Source organism: Meles meles, chromosome 14 (assembly GCF_922984935.1).
Source record: "Meles meles chromosome 14, mMelMel3.1 paternal haplotype, whole genome shotgun sequence".
NCBI classification, from domain to species: domain Eukaryota; kingdom Metazoa; phylum Chordata; class Mammalia; order Carnivora; family Mustelidae; genus Meles; species Meles meles.
The window spans coordinates 73,240,700-73,260,413 of NC_060079.1; positions in this window are offsets into that span (position 1 = coordinate 73,240,700).

A 19,714-nucleotide genomic window follows, 5' to 3' on the forward strand; every position below is an offset into this window, starting at 1 on the left:
CAGGTCTGATTGGTCAAATCATCAGCCTCTGTCAATTACCTCAATCATTCTCCCTCTTCCTTCCCCAGAGGCTGGGGCTGGGACCGAAAGTTCTAACCCTCTAATCACTTGGTTGGTTCCTCTAGCAACCAGATCCCATCTTTTTTCCTTTTTTTAAGATATTATTTATTTGTCAGAGAGCAAGAGCACATGCAGAGGGAATGGCAGGCAGAGGGAAACGGAGAAGCAAGCTCCCTGCTGAGCAAGGAGCCCAATACGGAGCTCAATTCTGGGACCCTGAGATCATGACCTGAGCTGAAAGCAGATGTTTAACCCACTGAGCCACCCAGGCACCCAATCAGACTCCATCCTGAAGCTATCCAAGGGCCTACCAAGAGTCACCTCATTAGCATAAACTCGAGTCGAAAGGAGCTTATTATGAGTAATAAAAGATGCTCCTCTCATCCCTGTCACCCAGAAAACTCCAAGAGTCTTAGAAGTTCTCATGTAAGAAACTGGAACAAAGACCAAATATTATAACAAAAGGTGCCCCTCGGGAAACTATAGGAGTTTTAGGTGCTGTGTGCTGGGAACCGGAGACAAAAACCAAACATATATTTCATCTTCTATCACAGTATCAAACTAATTCACAGATCTGATTTCCAGTGAATTCTACTGAAATCAGTAGAAAGGAAACTGACCTCCTCAAATATGCTGATAGGAGAAACTGGTGTGTGTGTGTGTGTGTGTAACATTGCATCAATAGGGCTAAAACTGTCATGTTACCAACACACATACTTTAGCAATGTAGAGATTTTTACGTCAACTGTCTCCAATAATTTCTGGTTTTCCTTTTAAAAAATGCATCACTAATTATAGGATAGTTATCCCAGCTGGAAGCCTTTTATCCTTGCTGGATACAGCCATTTCCCAGCAAAGCTGAAAACCAGCTAAGTGCTATGTGTGGCGTTTAAAAAGTCAAATATTACACAAGGTCACATATGAATAACTTTTTTTCCTAAATTAATGCATTATTTTGATGTTCTGGAAAGAATTTTTTAATACATATTTTCTTTCACTCCAAATATTAAACAATTTAAAACAGAGGTCTACATCACATCCCACGGGACTGTCAATCTCCAAGACAGATAGATCCACACAAGCATATCTAAATAGATCTCTATAAATTTGAGAGAGAGGAAAAAAAAGAAAACACAAATATTTTCTTTTGCATTTTTCGTTATAACCATCATCTATATCATAATCTAACCATAATCAAAGAAGAGGGACCATAATTGTTTTGAGGACAGGTTTTGTTTTCTCTTGTTTTTTAAATCATGGTCACCTTATATAAAATAAACTTTACCATTCATAACACCTGATCCTCTGCACAAAAGACGGGTCTCTGATGTCATATTGCGTATTCACATTCTGTCCCCTAACGCACCCAGAGAGTCACAAACACACGCATACCCCTGACCTCACTTTGGGGATCCTGACACCTTGTTAAAACACGAGGGTCTTCAGGAGGTCAAGAGAAATGAGCCAATGAGATGAAAAGTCTTTGGGGGAAGGGGATACGGGATTTGTTCCTGTTGAGTGGAAAACAGACATCACAAATCTAAAATAATGAAAGGGGTTGATTTGCTTAAAAGAAGAGAACAATTTTGTTTCTATAGCTGTCCGTGGTTCCCTAGCAAAAATAAGCATTAATGTGGAGTTTCAGCAACATAAAGGGAAAATAACTATGTCTCACATTTGCCTCCTCCTCAAGCTACCTCCACACCTCCCCTGTGCATTTCATAAGCAAATATCTTAAAATCATAATCTATCCTCATTTCTCTTAACTCCCAAGCATTTCTCAACCCACTGCAACTTAGCACTGCAATGACATGGCTCCTGATAATTGTCTCCTCATTCCTAGCCCAATGCTTTAGGTTTTGGTTTTCAGCCTAGCTGAGCCCTCTAGAGCATAAGACTCTATTGATAAATGGCCTTAAGATGGACACACACACACACACACACACACACACACACACACACACTGACCTCCTAGCCCATTGCTCACTTGCAACTCTCTGGCTACTTCTTCTGTTTGCCCTTAAGTGTCTCTATTCCCGTCTTCTTTCCTGACCTTCTCATTTATTCTACAATCTTTCCTTAGACAATCTCTACTCTTGGCTTCAGCTTCTATGCTGAAAATTCTCAAACTACCCCTTGATTGCTCCCCACTGTTCCTATTCTATATATCCAGCTGCCTCTCAAACATCTCTTCTTTACCTTATTAACATTTTGAACATGATGTGTCTAAAGCCAAACTAAAGATGGATGGATGGATGGATGGATGGGTGGATGGATGGATGGGTGGATGGATGGATGGATGGATGGATGGATGGCCACAAAAGTCTCTGTCCTTTGTATTCTTTCTTTCTATGAGTTAATGGCACTGTCTTAGTCAGTTCAGGCTGCCATAACAGAATACCGCAGTCTGGGTGCTTGAACAATAGACATTTACTTCTCACAGTTCTGGAGGCTGGGAAGTCTAAGATCAAGGTGCCAGCAGACACAGTTTCTGATGAAAGCTTTCTTCTGGGCTGGTAGACAGCCACCTCCTCACTGTGTGCTCACGCACGAGAGAGAGAGGGACAAAGAGAGCTTTGTGTCTCTTCTTATAAGAACCTGAATCCTCTTGGATCAGGGCCTCACCTTATGACCTCATTTTACCTTCATTACCTTCTAAAGTCCCTATTTCCAAATGTCTTCAACGTATAAATGCGCCGCAAACACAATTCCGTTCACAGCAGGTACCATGTTCCAAGGTAGGTCTTGTCTTGACTCTTCCTTTCCCCTCTATGTGGCCAGACACCCTAATCCATGGGTCGCCAGCCCTAACTTTCTCTTTAGCCCATTTCTTCCTTCCACCTCTGCCTTTATACTTCCCGTGCAGCCCCCTCATGCCTCATCTGGACCATATCTTCCTGCTCCTCTTCCTCCCCACCACCTTCCCACCATGGTACTACCAGGTCGGCATCCAAAATAAGAGATCTGATCGGGGATGTCCAAAAACTGTCCCATGAATGGTCCATAAACTTCATGGTGCAGTCTTCCCCCTCTCTAGACCTCACCTAACCACTCTGGTCTCATTCCTAGCCATCGTCCCCACGCATCATGTCCTGGGCACGCTGAGTGTCTAGCTGTCCCACCTTCTTGCCTCTTTCCTGCCTTCCCTTCTGCAGAATTCTCCTCTATTTGGAGTTTTCCTCCCTTCCTTCTTGGTAAGTTCATACCCATCTCTCAGGCCTCAGGTTAAACATGATGTCCAAGAAGCGTTTCTCAGCCCCCCCCTTCCCCACCAAGCTTCCCAACTCCCTATTCACATCCTGCTGAGTGCTCGCCGTATGTCTACATCCGCCCCCCTCCAGGAGGCCTGAACTTCCTCATGCGTGGTGACAGACTGTCCTTTGCTGCGGAGCACCTGAGCCCCACCCAGAAGTTATTTGATAAGTGGAAGCGGGAGCAGAGTGTGTTGCGGGGATGTTGGGAGAAGGCATGCGGTACAAGCTCTGTCCTTAACTCTTCTCAGTGAAAAAGTAAATCTTTAATATTTGCAATTATGGCTATGTTTGGGCCATTTAGTTCTGAAGACAGAGTCCTAGACTTTCAGCGTTCCTCTTATATGTGTACAACAGCGCTAATTTTTAAAAAATTAAAGAGGCCACCCCGATTACGAGGAGACTCTTCCATTCCCAAAAGAAACGTGTGTTACTCCAAACTAGGATACTCTGTGCACGAATCAAATACAATTTTCAGTCTAGTATATAAAGGCAAGGGCCATTATATTTTAATTTTTTTTAAAGATTTTATCCATTTATTTGACAGAGAGAGATCACAAGTAGACAGAGAGGTAGGCAGAGAGAGAGAGAGAGAGAGGGAAGCAGGCTCCCCGCTGAGCAGAGAGCCCGATGCGGGACTCGATCCCAGGACCCCGAGATCATGACCTGAGCCGAAGGCAGCGGCTTAACCCACTGAGCCACCCAGGCACCCGGTCATTATATTTTAGTATCACCCCGCTATCCTATTTATTTTAGGTTAAATTCTAAAGAAACCTCAAAGAAAAAGGTTACAAATGTCCTCAATTTAAAGCTCCCCTGGCGTGGAATGGCCTGATCTCTTCTCCAGAGTGGCCAGAATTTTCAAAGATGATATAAAAGGTAGGTTGACATTCAAACAAACAAACAAACAAAAAATCTTCTTAATTAGCCGAAATAAACCTTTGTGCCTTTCAGGCCGTAGGCTCCCAGAACAGAATCCTTTGACATGTGGCCCAGAGGTGGGAAATGTAGACAAAAACCACACAGAGTCACGTGAGAGGACAGAGCACAGATCACCGGGCAGCCCTTCCAGGAACCACTTCTCACCTACTAAGCTGGATTTTCTTGAAGGCGGCCGCTGAGAGAAAGCCCTTTTTGTTAGCAGTCTTCCTATTGTGAGGAAGCCGACAGACACGAAAATGTTCAGGAATCAGAACATTTTTTTGACCTTCGATGAGGCTTACACATTCCCCATACTGAACATCATCTGGGAGCTTTCGCTTCACGTTGAAAAGGAGGAACTCAGGGTGTCTGGCATGAGAGAAATCTCAGGCAGGGCAGAGCCCATCCTTCCAGAACCCAGGAGTGGGGCTGAGCCTCTGCTGCTGTCCTGACTGGAGGAGGCCTTGCTCCCAGCCACGCACCAGCTCTGGGAAACTGAGTTGAGGGGTCCCAGGGCTCCGCTGTGAGGGGGACAAGGAGAGTGACATGGGCTCGGGGGCTCCTGGGGCTTTTCCAGAGGCAGGAAACATGTCATCTGTCTGCGTGTTGGTGGCGCCGTAAGCCTGGTGCCCGCTGTGGCCCAGTGCGCCTGTCCCTTCCTACTCGTGCTTCACACTGCCCTCAGCGCACAGCAAGGCCTCGCTCCGAGGCCCCAGCTGTCTGCGCTCTGGCCTGGCCTGGCCCGCCATCCTGATAGCCCACCCTGCCCCCTTCCCCTGACAACTTGCTGCTGGAATCTTAAAATTCAGCTCCGTCCTCTCCTGCGGGAAGCCCTGTTCCACGCTCCTCCCCACAGCCCAGTGAAAGGCCTCTGTGATGGCCGTGAGGAAGAATCTGCTCTGCGCCTTTCCCATCTTCTGGTGATTTACTGGCGATGTCTGGTGTCCGTGCCTTGGCCTGTAGAAGCATTACCCCAGTCTCTGCCTCCCCGTCCACGTGATCCACAGAGACAGCTGCCATCTTGAATGAGGGCAGCTCCTCAGGGTCTCGCTTTAACTTGATTACCTCCCTGAAGACCTTGTCTCCCCACCGGGTCACATTCTGAGGTACTGGGTGTTAGAGAGTCAACATCTGAATTTGGGGGCATACATTGAACCCGTAACAGACTCCATTATTTGTGCTCCCAAAAAGCCCTTGAGATGTTCCTGTCACTGCTTTATAATTGTACAATCAAAGGACTGTTTTTGGCACTGGCCTGTGAGCTTCTTGTCAGAGGTGCTGTTATGTCATCTTCACACATCCAGTGCCCAGCAGAGTGCCTGGAACAGCAGAGGAACCAAACGGACGGATGAACGAATGACCGAGTGAATGAGTAAAGGAGTGACTAGGGCCCCTGAGAAGAACCAAAATGTGAAGAAACTGCCGATGCGCTTCAGAGCCACCTAAACGTGCTATTTTGTGTTTGTTCATCTATACGAGATTTTACGTCACGACTCATCGCGATATGCAGGTGTAGTCAGTATGATCGAACCATCGCTCCCTCCTCAGTTGTGTGTTTGTCGAGTTTTTCTCAGCTCTGAAGCAGGCCTTGCCTTTCCCTTTGTCTGTCTGGTCTTACCACCAAGGGGCTTCTTCTGAAACCTTCCTCTTTCCCACCCCAGTAAGTGGTTCCTCAGAGTCAGAGTCCTTGGGTAAATGCAGGGCGCTTCCCCGTGACCCCAGTGCTGAGCACACTTCCATCGCTTTCTCTGTTCCCCTTGTCTTTGCACAACTCCATGCAATGAACTTTTCCCTCCTTGGGCTGCCCTCTGGCACTTCTTGCTTGGTTTGTTCCTCCACTGGGGGAGGTCTGGTCAGGAAGAGAAGTGCTTGGAGGCAGAATACTGCCCAGAAGACCATCCCGCTCCCACAGTACTTAGAAATTGTTGATTTCGTAATTATTTCCCAACTCTCACGGCAAATATTTGCATGGCAAATACAGAGACCGCAGACCTGGCCACTCTGGGGAACCGGGCAGCTTAACGAGCTCTCAGATGCGGATAAACTCTCCAGCTCCTTCGTCCCCGAGGCATTTGGGTTAAAACGCCTATAGGATGCTTTTCAAAAGCTCTGGGCCATCTCCAAATCTGAGTTTGCTCTGGCCCACTCTGAGCCAGTCTGTGTGATTTACACCTCTATAAGCTTCTCTTACCTATCTGGAGGGCCTGACACCCCAGCATGACACGGTCTCACGGAGGAAAGATGTAACGTACATGCAGGCGTGTCTGTTGGCTTCAATCATGTATGAACTGATTCCCACAGATATGTTTTTAAGATTTATTTATTTATTTATTTATTCGACACAGAGAGAGATCACAAGCAGGCAGAGAGGCAGGCAGAGAGAGAGGGGGATGCAGACTCCCAGCCGGGCAGAGAGCCCGACACGGGGCTCCATCCCAGGACCCTGAGATCATGACCTGAGCTGAAGGCAGAGGCTTTAACCCACTGAGCCACCCAGGCGCCCCTCCCACAAATAATTTTAATAAATATACACACTTACATAAAAGTTCAAGAATAAAGCTCGTGTCGTGAGTGCCAGTGTGGCCCTGAGTTTTCCTAGGAAGGAAGACACTAACAGAAACATCGGTCCAGGGGCGCCTGGGTGGCTCAGTGGGTTAAAGCCTCTGCCTTTGGCTCAGGTCATGATCCCAGAGTCCTGGGATCGAGCCCCGCATCGGACTTTCTGCTCCGTGGGGAGCCTGCTCCCTCCTCTCTCTCTGCCTGCCTCTCTGCCTGCTTGTGATCTCAGTCTGTCAGATAAATAAAATATTAAAAAAAAAAGAAAGAAAAAAGAAACATCAATCCATCTGGAAACCTGCTCTTGGCTTATGTAAAGGCAGTAAAAGATAGAACTGGGAGTTAGCAAGGGAGCAGTTAGGAAATGAGAAGAAAGAACAAAAATAAAGGCAAAGGCGGGGAAAGAAAAGGGTGGGAAAGGGAGTTTTCCTTAAGAAATTGACCCTGCTCACATTGGGGGAAGAAGTACGTTAAAAGTCAAGGCACAGGTGTTTCCTATTCCTCTCTCATGTACACACATACATGCATAGGCCCAAAAAATACAAGTTACAATTTTGTAGTAGCCCATAAGAAAATTCTATATATTCTGCCCAAACCCCAAAACCGTGAGCCCGTGATTCAGGTTAGACTATGCATCTGTATGTATGAATATTTTTTTTCTGTTTTGTTCATTAACACCAGCCCTAAGACACAACACCTTGGGCCAACCTTCAGAAACGCACTGGCATATTCTGCCTTCCTAATATTCTTGTACACTGCCAGAAACTAACAGGCTCAAATCTGTTCCTACTGGATTGTAAACCCCAATAGAAGAGGCTCCAATCGTTTCTTCGTGAGGGTTTGCTTTGATGTTGTCCTTTCAGGGGGAAGGGAAGACAAATGGAGGGAGGGAGGAAGATGTGGGGGGAAGAGGGAGGAAGGGACTGAGTGGGGTGCGGGGAAGGAAGCGGGGGAGAAGGAGGGAGGTCGGTCTTTGACAAGAAGGCTGAAGGCACACATTGGAAATGAGGATGATGTGTGTGGCCGGCTATGATTTTGACATCAATCAATAGATTGTCATTGGCCCGTCAGTGACAGCTGCTCTATTCACACTGCCCCTCCCCCGAATCCCACACAGGGCCCAGTGTAATGTTGTGAATGGTGGTTCATTCACTGAGCACCCTGCAGGCACTGGGCTCAATGACACACTGTTCCAACTCCCACAAAGTTCACCCTCTGAAGGGGAAGAAAAATGGACATTGGCGGGAACCTGAAAACACCACGGTTCTGTTTGAACACACAAATATAAATTCATGCACGCTCCAACACTCACTTTCCAGCCCCAATTTCCACTCCTCATTTACTGGAGACTTAGAAAAGGGTGTTGATCCCTCTAGGTAGACAAGCTCTATGGATCCAGGTGATCTCCACAATTGTTCATGATGGCCCTATTTGTTAGACACACTCTAGATGTCTAGAGTCAGAGGGGAGAGGATTTGAGGTTTATTCTGGATTCTGAAAGGTTTATTCTGGATTCTGAAATGGTAGCATCTCTGGGTATATTGTCTGTTCATTTACAGAGAAAAAAACGGAAGTTTAGAAACTGAATATTCCTTTGCATCTTTGTTTTAAAATATCAACTGAAGAATTTTTGCTAATGTTTTAAATGTCTAGGTACCTGTGTAGGCTAATGGCTATTTCTTCTTAATCCAAATGATAGAGCTCTACATAACTCACAAAGAAAAGTTGTTCTATTGTGGCACTCCATTTTACTAATTCAGAAACCTGACATTCTTGGAGGAGAGGCGACAAGCAATTTCACGATGATAAATTTTATAAGACGGAGTACTCTGCTCTGTGGAACTCAGGAGTAATTTAAAAGAAAGATAAACAGTCGCAACATTTAATGCATAAACAAATGTGGCAGGATAATTTATTGAGATATTAAGTTATGATTTTTTTTCCTTGCTCCTGTAGAAGCCTGGCAAGATGGGAAAGAATCGTCCTCCTTCCAGGCGAGAAGGTGGGCATGATCTGAATGTAGACTCCTTTGCCTGTGTTATTAGCAGCATCTTGTTTTGAGACCTACAGTCAAGACTGCCACGCACCCACCAATGAAAAGAGCTGTAGCGGCGGAAGACAGCAGAACCAGAGTTGGGGGGATGGAAGAGATCACCCAAGATGTCGGAAGTACAGTAGATGTGGTGATCTGTGAGGGACAGATATCCCTATGCCGGTTGCTCACAGAATCCCAAGAACACAGGTCGACCAGAAGGATCCTGGAGAGGTGGTCCCCAGCTCTCCCTAAGCAGCTTTCTTTGAACTACCTTGGCGGTGAGTAACCACTGTTGCAATCCAAGCCTCAGTCCCAATATTATCCTTGGTCATGAGAACTCTAATCCTGCCCTGTCCCAGGCTTCACTCCTCAGAAATCTGTTCTGCTAAACCACCTCAGTTTATATTTCAAAGATTGGGCACAAATTCTTTGCATCTCTTCCCATGGAAAACTGGAGTCTGTATGTTTCTGTGTCTTGAATCTAGCTTTGGCCATGTGACTTGCTTTGGCCAAGAGAACTCACGCAGAAACCTGCAAAGTGCCTGCTCGTATGGGCTTCTCTTCTCTTACTGCTTTCAGAACATATCCCCCAAGAATGGAAGCCTGAGATTGCCTGCTAGATGCAAGACAGACGGGACCCAGCGACCTGAGTTACCAGAGCCAACCACCAAGACATGCGATGGAGGCCACGGGACCAACAGCCCCCAGGTGACTTGTCCTTCAGCTCTCTGGTTTGCAAGAAAATGTAAAATAAAAGGCTCTGTCCCGCACTTTCCCAAGACAATGGCTATGAACTAACCCATAGTAACCCAAAGTAAGTTACTTCCCTTGTAAAAAAAAAGTAGCTCTAATGAACCTGGAAGACACTATGCTAATTGAAATAAGCCAGTCTCAAGTCAAATACTGCAGGATTCCACTTACACAAGGAATCTAAAAGAGTCAAACTCATAGAAGCAGAGAACAGGATGGTGGTTGCCAGGCGCTGGGGAGAAAGGGAAATGGGGACTTGCCTGATAGGAATAGTTTCATTTATGCAAGACGAGTAAATGATAGAGACCTGCCAAATATAGTGCTATAGTGCCTACCATCAATGATACGGTGTTGTACAGTTACAAATTTGTTGAGAGGGTAGATCTCATGTTAAGTGTTCTTACCACAAAAGGTGGGGAGGGACACAGGGAGAATTCTGGAGTTGATGGATGTGTTTATTACCTTGATTCTGGTGAGAGTATCACAAGTGGCTGCATATGTCCAAACTCATCAAATTGTATACATTACATATGCAAGTTTTCTGTATATTCATTGTAACCAATGAGGTGTTTTATAAAAAAAAAATAATAATTCTGCTCCAAGGTAACTAAAGGTTTCCAAGAAATAATGGCATAAGTTTCCTTCATTTTGAAGCAAAAAAATATCACTTTACATGTATATTATCTTGTGAAGGTTGTCTTTTCTCCTCTGAATCAGCTTTGATCTTTTGTTGCAAACCAATTGTTCATATATGTATGGATCTATTTCTGGATTTTCTATCCTATTTCTTTGATATGTCTCTCTTTATAGTAATACTATACTATCCTTATTACTGTAAACTTTATAATAATTTTTGAAAAAGCTAATACTTTTGATCTTTGTCAAAGTTCTCTTGCCCATTTTAGGTTCCTTGCACTTCCATAAAAATTACAAAACTAGGTTGTATATTTCTTTTCTTTTCTCTCTCTTTTTTTTTTTAATAGAGAGAGAGTGCATGTTAGCTGGAGGGACTGGTCAGAGGGAGAGAGAGAATCTTAAGCAGGCTCCAGGCCCAGTGTGGAGCCCAATGCGGGGCTCGATCTCACAACTCTGAGATTGTGACCTGAGCCAAAATTAAGAGTTGGACGCTTAACTGATTGAGCCACCCAGCTACCCCAGGTTTTGTATTTCTACAAAAATTCCTGCTGGCATTTGTTTGAGATTGTGTTAAATCATAGGTCAATTTGGAGAGAATTGACATCTTAGCAATATTTAATCTTCTGACCCATACACACATTTATTTAGGTCTCCTTCCATTTCTCTCAACTGGTTTTATAGTCTTCAATGTATAGACATTGCATACCTTTTGGCAGATTTATCCCAAGTATTTGATTTTTCATGTTTATTTGTATTCTATTTCAATTTTGGATTATTCATTCCCAGTTTACAGAAATGCAATGAATCTTCATACATTGATCTTGTACTATGCAACTTTCCTAAACTCACTAATTAATCTACCAGCTCTTTTGTAGATTTCACCAGATTTCCTTCACGAGCGATTATATCATCTGCAAATAAAAACATTTTTAGTTCTTCTCACAATCTGGTTGCCATTTATTTCTTTTTCTTGCCTGTTGCACAGCCTAGACCTCCAGCATAATGTTGAATAAAAGCGATGAAAGCAGACATCTTTGCCTTATTCCTGATCTTAGGGAGAAAACATTGAATTTTTCACTGTTAAGAATGTTAGCTCCTAGATTTTTCATAGATGCCTTTTATGTTGAGAAAGTTCCTTTCAATTCTTAGTTTTCCAGGAGCTTATATCAGGCTCAAATGTTGAATTTTGTGAAGTGTTTTCTCTGCACCTACCAAGCTGATTAAATGGTTTATCTTGTTACTGTTATCTTGTTATTTTGTTAATATGGCAAATGACACTGATTGACTTTCAAATGTTATACCAACCCTGCATTCATCAGATTAACTCCACCTAGATAAATTTCCTATTGTATATTGATGGATATGAGGAATATTATTCCATAGTTTCTTTTGATGCCTCTCCATTATGAAATGACTGCTCTCTCTCTTTCTGTTACATTCTTTGCTCTGAAATCTGCTTTGTTGGATATTATAACCACCTCTGCTCTCTTTTGATTAATATTAACATGACCTATACTTTTTGACACTTAGTTTAATTGTATTTGTGTCTTTATACGTAAGGTGTGTTTACAGTATGTTTCTTGTAAGGAGTATAAAGTTGGGTCTTGTTTTGAATCTAATCTAAAAATACCTGCTTTTTAATTGGGTGTTTAAACCATTTATATTTAATGTGATTATTTATACAGTTAGGTTGAACTCTTCTATCTTGGTATTTGTTCTTTATGTGTCCTATGGACTCTGTTTCTTTTTTTTCTCTTTAGCTACATTTTGTATGGATTACTTTTTACCACTTTGGGTTTTTTTATTTTGCAGGAAAGCAAATCCAACTCAATATATGGAAAAGACTTCTAGGAAAGCACTCCAAAACTGAGAGCTCCTTCCTGAGGTAGTGAGTTCCTTGACACAAGCTTTCAACAAATGTTATATAACATTTGTTGCATATATATAACATATATATATGTTATATATATGTATTACATATATATGCATTACATTATATATGTAATACATATATATAACATATATATGTTATGTGTTATATATTTATATATATAAATATATATAATTTATATATATAAATATATAACACACATCCTCTTGTCAAGGAGGACCATCCTATTTACAATGACAACACTGTTCACATTCACCCCACTATCCCTAGCTCCCTCCCTATTTCATTTTTTCCATAATACATATCGCTTTCTATTATAATGTATAATTTAATTGTGCATATGCTTATTATTGGTCTTCTTTACTAGATGTAAGCTATATGCAAGCAAGGTTGGTTTTTTTTTTTAATCTGACTTGTTCACTGCCATACCCACAAAACATGATTAACACTTAGTAAATATTAGTTGAATGAATGTATCAATCGGATAGAACTCCATGAGCTCTAGAGCTTCCAGATATTGTTAAAATGAAAACTTGGTGAGCCTATATTTTGGGACTTCCTTCTTCTCCCTCCTCCCTTTCCTCACCTCTACCCGAGAAAATCACTTAACCATCCTTCATCACATGTCCAAAGCCAGCTCCACACATCCGGCGCTAACATTGGCAGGCCCAGCGTCTGCTGGCAAGGAGTGCCTTAGCCATGATTTACTATTAAATCTTAATCGCAGACTTCTCCTGCAATCAAGAGCCTTGATTAAGCCCATTCACAGTCCTGTAAGGTCAGAAATGAGGAGACAGAGAGAGTAGGGAAATCAGAGGGTAACAATCATTTGTATCTCCGTAATGTGGCCTGAGCAACTATTTCATTTCTCCTTGGTCCCTAAGTGATCTCATGCTGGGATTCTCACTCTGCTATCATGTGCCTTCCCTCTCAGTGATTTTTCTGCTGTGACCTCCACTCCTGACCACTGTTCCCAGGGGAGAGCTTATCACCAAGGAGGGATCTCATACAAAAAGAAAGCCAAGCCAAGAATGTACAGGAGAGATTCCTTCTCAGTTAAACACCTCAGTGATGAAGAGAGGGAAATGGGCATCTCAGGGGGCCTACCACCAATGATTCTGGGTGTTCTTACCAAGGCACACTTTCCTCCCCAAATCAAAGCATGCATTCAGCTTCCTTAGCAGGATTTTGACTGTTCTTAGACGCAGCTATCTGACTGCATCTTGAAGATGAAGCTGAGGCTGAAGCTCTCAGTTCTCTCTTTTTCTTTTTTATGAGCCCACGACCATGTGAAATATGTTGGTCTTGAAACTCACTAAGAAAACTAAAGTAACCACAGTGAAGCCATTACACTATAGATGTTCGGTTCTTATCCACAATGTTCTGAGCTCTAACCAGCTCTCATCAAGTTCATACCATCTACTAAACACTTTGAGGATAACCTGTCTTGAAGGAAATGTACGATCTTGGGCAAAGCAGTGGTTTAAGCAGGGTCTCCTCCCCTCCTCCACAAAGTGGCCATGGGCATGAGGGGTGGCTGAACCCCATTTCATGGGAGTCCAGAAAATCTTCAGGGAAAAGTAGCTTTGGAGAGAAGCCTGAAAGAGGAGAAATATTTCAACAGGTGGAGATGGGGGTGTGAATCTGAAATGTTCATCTAAACTTCTCAAACATTCACACCTTTAAATTTTCCACTGAAATGTGTTGGGCTTAATTAATTCAGCCTAAACCCCTAATTTGCCTCTTTTCTTTCTCCTTAAGCTACAACGAAATGGGAACAATGTGTTCCTGCTTCCTCCCACTGGTTCATAGAAGCGGTGCCTGTGAACAGAAGGGGCAACATTGAGAGGGTTAGTCACAGACTCTGCTCTTGACATGGGCCCTGGCTGTGGAATGCTGCTCCTCTGTTTTAGAAAATAGAGCAACCCTGAAGTGATTAAGCCAAAAACATGCTTAAGCCAAGTAAGTTTTGCCAGACTGTTCAGGCAGGACACTGATGTTAGATGAGTCCAAAAGGCATCATTGGTTAGAAGCAGCTCCTGGGTCCTGGAGCACAGGTTACACACGACATCTGGTCTGAGGCACATCTTACCGGGTATTTGGTTACCCCACAAGGCCAAAGCAAGTGCCCAGTAACAGAATAGAGCCCATCACTGAGCTGTTCGGAGACCCAGGCTTCTGCTACAACGTGGGTATTGGTCCTCAGTGCCTCCCTTTCATCTGGATGTCTCCAAGGAAGGCAAAGGATGCCTGTGCTCTTCTCTGTGTGTTCATTAACTAGCTCTGCAGTAAGACATTGTCATTAACAATTGAACAAATTGTTCATGGACCTTCTTATTTCCTTTGACATCTAATTAAGTCTTGATAACAATAGCATGTCTAGAACATACGATCGGGACTAAAAACAAACACATGACACAATGTCTTCTCCAGTTTCAGCATGAGGACACTCAAGGGTTTGTGTTCATATTTTGGAGGAGTTTGCAAGTTCTCTGATTTTTTTTTTTTTTGGAGTCTGTTTTCATTTCAGTGCTTATATTAATATAAATATAATCTCTGGGTAATCACCTTATAACCAATTATCTCCCCAGATTTCCTTGCTCGTGTTTGCACTCATGATTAGTTGTGTAGGAGAAAAGTAGAGCCATCCCAGCTAAGGAGAAAAGAAGTGAGATTAATCCATAAATGAATCATTTTCACTAAATGAGAACAGATTAATGCTTAAACTGCTCACTCCAAATGAAGCTTTGTCACACTTTGAATAGGAAAAAAGTGGTGGGGAAACTGATTAACCACACCGCCTGTGAGGGTAAAGGCCAAGCAACCCATTACCACATTTAGGTAGTAAACAGCAGTTTGGTTTTCGCTTATCTTAAGGAATGCCAATCTATCCCACACCCGGTTAACATTGCCAACTTAGTTTTTAAATTTTTATTTGTATTATCTATATAAATTTGATTTTAATGATTCATTTTATAAGAGTTATAAATAAAAGGCCTTTTGATCGTAATTTTATGTTGGTCTGAGTTTTAGTAAAACAACACAGAAAGGATTTAAGTCAAAAATCAAAAATCACAGAGCACCTGGGTGGCTCAGTTGGTTGGGCAACTGCCTTTGGCTCAGGTCTTTATCCTGGAGTCTCAGGATCAAGTCCCACATTGGGCTCCCAGCTCCATGGGGAGTCTGCTTCTCCCTCTGACCTTCTCCTCACTCATGCTCTCTCTCATTGTCTCTCTCTCAAATAAATAAAATCTTTGGAAAAAAATCAAAAATCACAAAAATTTTATTGTCCTTTTGCTCAAATTTGAGAAATAATGAAGTGTGCCTAATCCTTTCCATTGCCTAAAATATGAAGGACCATTTTTCAAGCAGTCCTAACTAAAAGAGAAGAACTTCAGTATAATGAAAAGAAAAATGATCCAGGAGCTAGGAGTTCAAATCCCAACTATGTCCCTTGAAGCTGACCGCCCTTGAACAAGCTGCTTTCTCCTCTGGGGGCCTCCATTTTCGCATCTTTGAAATAAAGGGGTCTTAACAGATTTTTTTCAGGCGGCTTCCAACTCAGAAATGTGATTCTAGGGGCGCCTGGGTGGCTCAGTGGTTAAAGCCTCTGCCTTCAGCTCAGGTCATGATCTCAGTGTCCTGAGATCGAGCCCTGCATTAGGCTCTCTGCTTGGCAGGGAGCCTGCTTCCCGCCCACCCCCCCCCGCCTGCTTCTCTGCCTACTTGTAATCTTTGTCTGTCAAATAAATAAATAAAATCTTAAAAAAAAAAAAAAGGTAAAAGAAAAGAAATGTGATTCTACTGGTCCTTTATCCTGAAGATGTTGGCTGGCAGTCTCCAGCTCACAGAAGCCTGCCCTCTGCTGGACATAGCCCAGTTCTGCAACCCTGACGCCCACCGGATGGAGAAGTCCAAGTGTCCAGTAGGCTGGGTTTCTGAGAAACTGGGTGAGCGAGCTCAGTTACCTTCTCTTTCCCATCCCCTATCTCTTATTTTCTCCCTTATTAGAGTTTTTTGTTGAAGTCAAGTGAATCCTGAAGATGTCCTTTAGGGATGTCCTCATCTCTAGCCTCTCTTTAGAAAAGAGCCCTGTGGTATACGACCCATCAGCTACAAGAACCCGCTTCCCCTCTTCACTACTACTGACTGGCAAATCGGGAGAAGCTAATCTTCCAACTACCCAGCAGCCAGCCCATGGGATGACTGGAGAGAAAGGAAGAGCTGGATGGTATAGAGTATTGTAGCTGAATGCACCACATCCTGAGCTAAAGTGGTGTGGTAGCCCATGCCCGAGATACCCCCAGGGATCCCCGCTTCCTGACGTGCATACCTTCATGTCATCCCCTCACACACCAGCTAGGGCTACCTGTCCAAGCAACAGGATATTGCCAAAATGACAGTGTATGGCTTCTGAGGCTGGGTCATAAAAGAAAGCTCCTTCCATCTTGCTTGCTCTTGGATCATTCCTTGTTGGGGGGGTAAGTCAGCTGCTTTTGCAATGTCTGGGGGCCACTTAGGAAGCCTGTGGAGAGAGGTCCATGTGTCAAGAAATGGAGTCCTCCTGCCAGTAGCCATATGAGGGAGCCAAATGGAGGAGGATCCCCTCACCATAGTCAACTCTTAAGATGATTACAGCTCTGGTGGCTGTCTTGACTATGCCCTCATGAGTGACCCTAAACCAGAAACACCCAACTAACCTGCCCTGAATACCTGACCAACAGAAACTGTACAGGATAACAAATGTTCATTGTTCGAAGCCACTAAATTATGAGGTAATGTTGAATAAAACAGCAGTATATATCCAATACGAAAGACGAAGCTTAGAGCTTCTTAGAGGCATCTTTTATGGCATTTGGGAAATATTTGGGGTCTTGAGAAGTTCTGATATATTATATCCCTCCCGAGGTCAGTCTTACCAGTATGCACTTAAAAAGAGGGCCTAGAAGTTCCCACAGGATAGTTATAAATAGCTACATACAGAGGCAAGTATGACTAGAAAGTAAATCTTGGTAATTCTCTAAACAATGAGGTAAAATAACCAAGTGGTAGGTAATAGGGAGGGCACGTATTGCATGGAGCACTGGGTGTGGTGCAAAAACATAGAATACTGTTACACTGAAAAGAAATAAAAAAAAATGAGGTAAAATATGCATCATGTAGAATCAGGACATAAGAAATTAGTCAGGAAAACACAAAACTTAAATCCATATGTAGGGGCACCTGGGTGGCTCAGTAGGTTGAGCATCCACCTTCAGCTCAGGTTGTGATCTCAGGGTCCTAGGCTCGAGCCCTGTGTCAGGCTCAACAGGGAATCTGTTTCTCTCCCCCCACCTTCTCTCTCTCAAATAAATAATCTCTTTAAAAAAAATAAATCCGTATGTAAAATACTTGACCATAAGGCGTACTAAGACAAAAGAAACGCAGGCAGAATGAATACGTCTGTGTTTAGGCATTCGGAGCAGGGGAGGCAGGGTATGCATGTATGCTGGGGTATAAGGGAAGGATGACTACAAAAACAAAGCCTGAGAAAGATGGGGCTAGGGAACTTGCCAATGCTGTAGGTCCAGCCCCTGCACAGGATAAGCAAAAAAAAAAAAAAAAAACCCAGCCCACTGTGTTCAAAGGCCCATGGAAAACCTGCTTGCGTGGCGGCAGACGGTATCTGGGGAAGTTTTGTCTGAATGGTGAGACACCACAACAGCCGGTCAGGTCTTAAGCAATCAGTCTGTTAACAGACGATCTAGTTAGTGCTTGGAACAAGAGAGAGCACTGCACGCTGGGGAAATTGTTAAAGCTCCCTTCCTCAATAGAAGTGTGGTTTAGGTCAAGATTCTTGGCTCAGGAGAGAAACTGAGGCAGTGTATAGATTGGATCATCTCAGCAGGACTAAGGAGAAGGCCGGAACTCAGTAGAGACATGTGTGTCCGTGGCTCAGTCAAACACAAGATGCGTCTGATTCCTGATCCCTGGAAGTTCAGGGCTGGTTCCAGACCTGGGTGGGGCTGGGAAGACAGCTGGGTGTTGTTCCACCACGCTTGTTTTAAATAAACCAGCTGAGCAAAATATTTATGGATGTTTAGAAGTTATAAACAATGGGAAGGGTGCTTCCCCTGATGTTTTCTGGAAAGGCATTCTTGTGCCCACTCTTTAGAATCAGATGGACCCTTACTCAAGATTTGGTTTAGATGTCAAGACTGATGATGCCACACACACACACACACACACACACACACACACACCAAGAGAGTATGAAAAGTTTTATTACTCACATTATGAGGCTTTCTGGGGAGAGCAAAATAGGACTCCCAAGCTGGTCTAAAAACGGCCTGAGAGAGCAGGGAAGGGAGACTGGGTTTTTACTGTAGTTGGGGGGAGGAAAGGAGGAAAGTTACCCTGGGCTGGTTTGAGCCTCCTGCCAGTGCGAAAGAAGGCAGCACCCAGGCTTTCTTATCAGCTTGCCTAAATATAAGGCTCACGAGGAAGAGAGAGGGTGAGGCTTAAAAGCTGCCAACAGTCAGACATCAAAAAATAGAGTCAGATTCTTTATTAAAATCTTTGACAACACTACATTTGTGTATTGCATTTTTGTTCCTCAAAGAATTTTCATGTTTTTTTGCTGTAGGTTTGATTTAAATGAAAGTGAGTTAGATGACTAATCAGGGAGACTCAGTCAACTTTTGCTATAAAAATGCATTTTTATTTGATATTACCTTGCTAGACGTTTTTCAAAAACCAGCTTAGATATCATAGAATTCTTAGAATTACAAAGGTGCACACTATAGCAGGAACCTGGTATTTTATGATCAGTTTTCTAGTCATCTCAGGAAACTACATGGTAATATGACTATTTTTGCCGTAGTCAAGTAAAGCAGATGCTGGTTTAGTCCCAGTGTGATGAAGCATTGCTAACCCCAGAGGTGAGTCAAGAATACGTGGGGGATATATTGTTTTTATGTCGTACCAGGAAGACAGCAGCCACCACCAAAGCTAGAATCAAACACAGAAGGTAACATTCAAAGAGTGCTTTGTGGTTTAATAGTGGATTTGGATTTTATTCATTGTTTGTCTCTCCATATTAGAATGTAAGAGCCATGAGAAAGGAGATTTAACCCTGGGTTCCTCTCTACTGTATCTTTGGGGCAACAAACAGTGTCTGGTAACTGGCTGGCACTTATGAATGAAAGAATATGTGATCCAAAGAGATTAAAGAGAACCAGACTTGAACCCCCATTTTTTATATGTATATATGAAAACTTAAACTCTTATTAACCACTATACTCAGTAAAACAAGAGCTGCGCCTTTGGCCAGGAAAGAACCTATCCTAACCATTCCAAGTGATTTAAAAAAAAAAAAAGATGCTGGAAATGATTCCTGGAGGACCATTCTGCCTTGCTGTCTGCATTATCAAGACATGACTCATGACTTCTCGCAGGCAGCAGCAAGATTCCAGACTGTATAAATCCAAATGCTAACATGAATAATCTCATCTGCGGTAATAATTTAAAGTTGAATATAATACAGACAACCACCAGTTACCAAAAAATTATTCCAAACGAATAAAATACTTACATTTAAAAAATTTTAATGAATAAGTCAGACAAGGAGATATA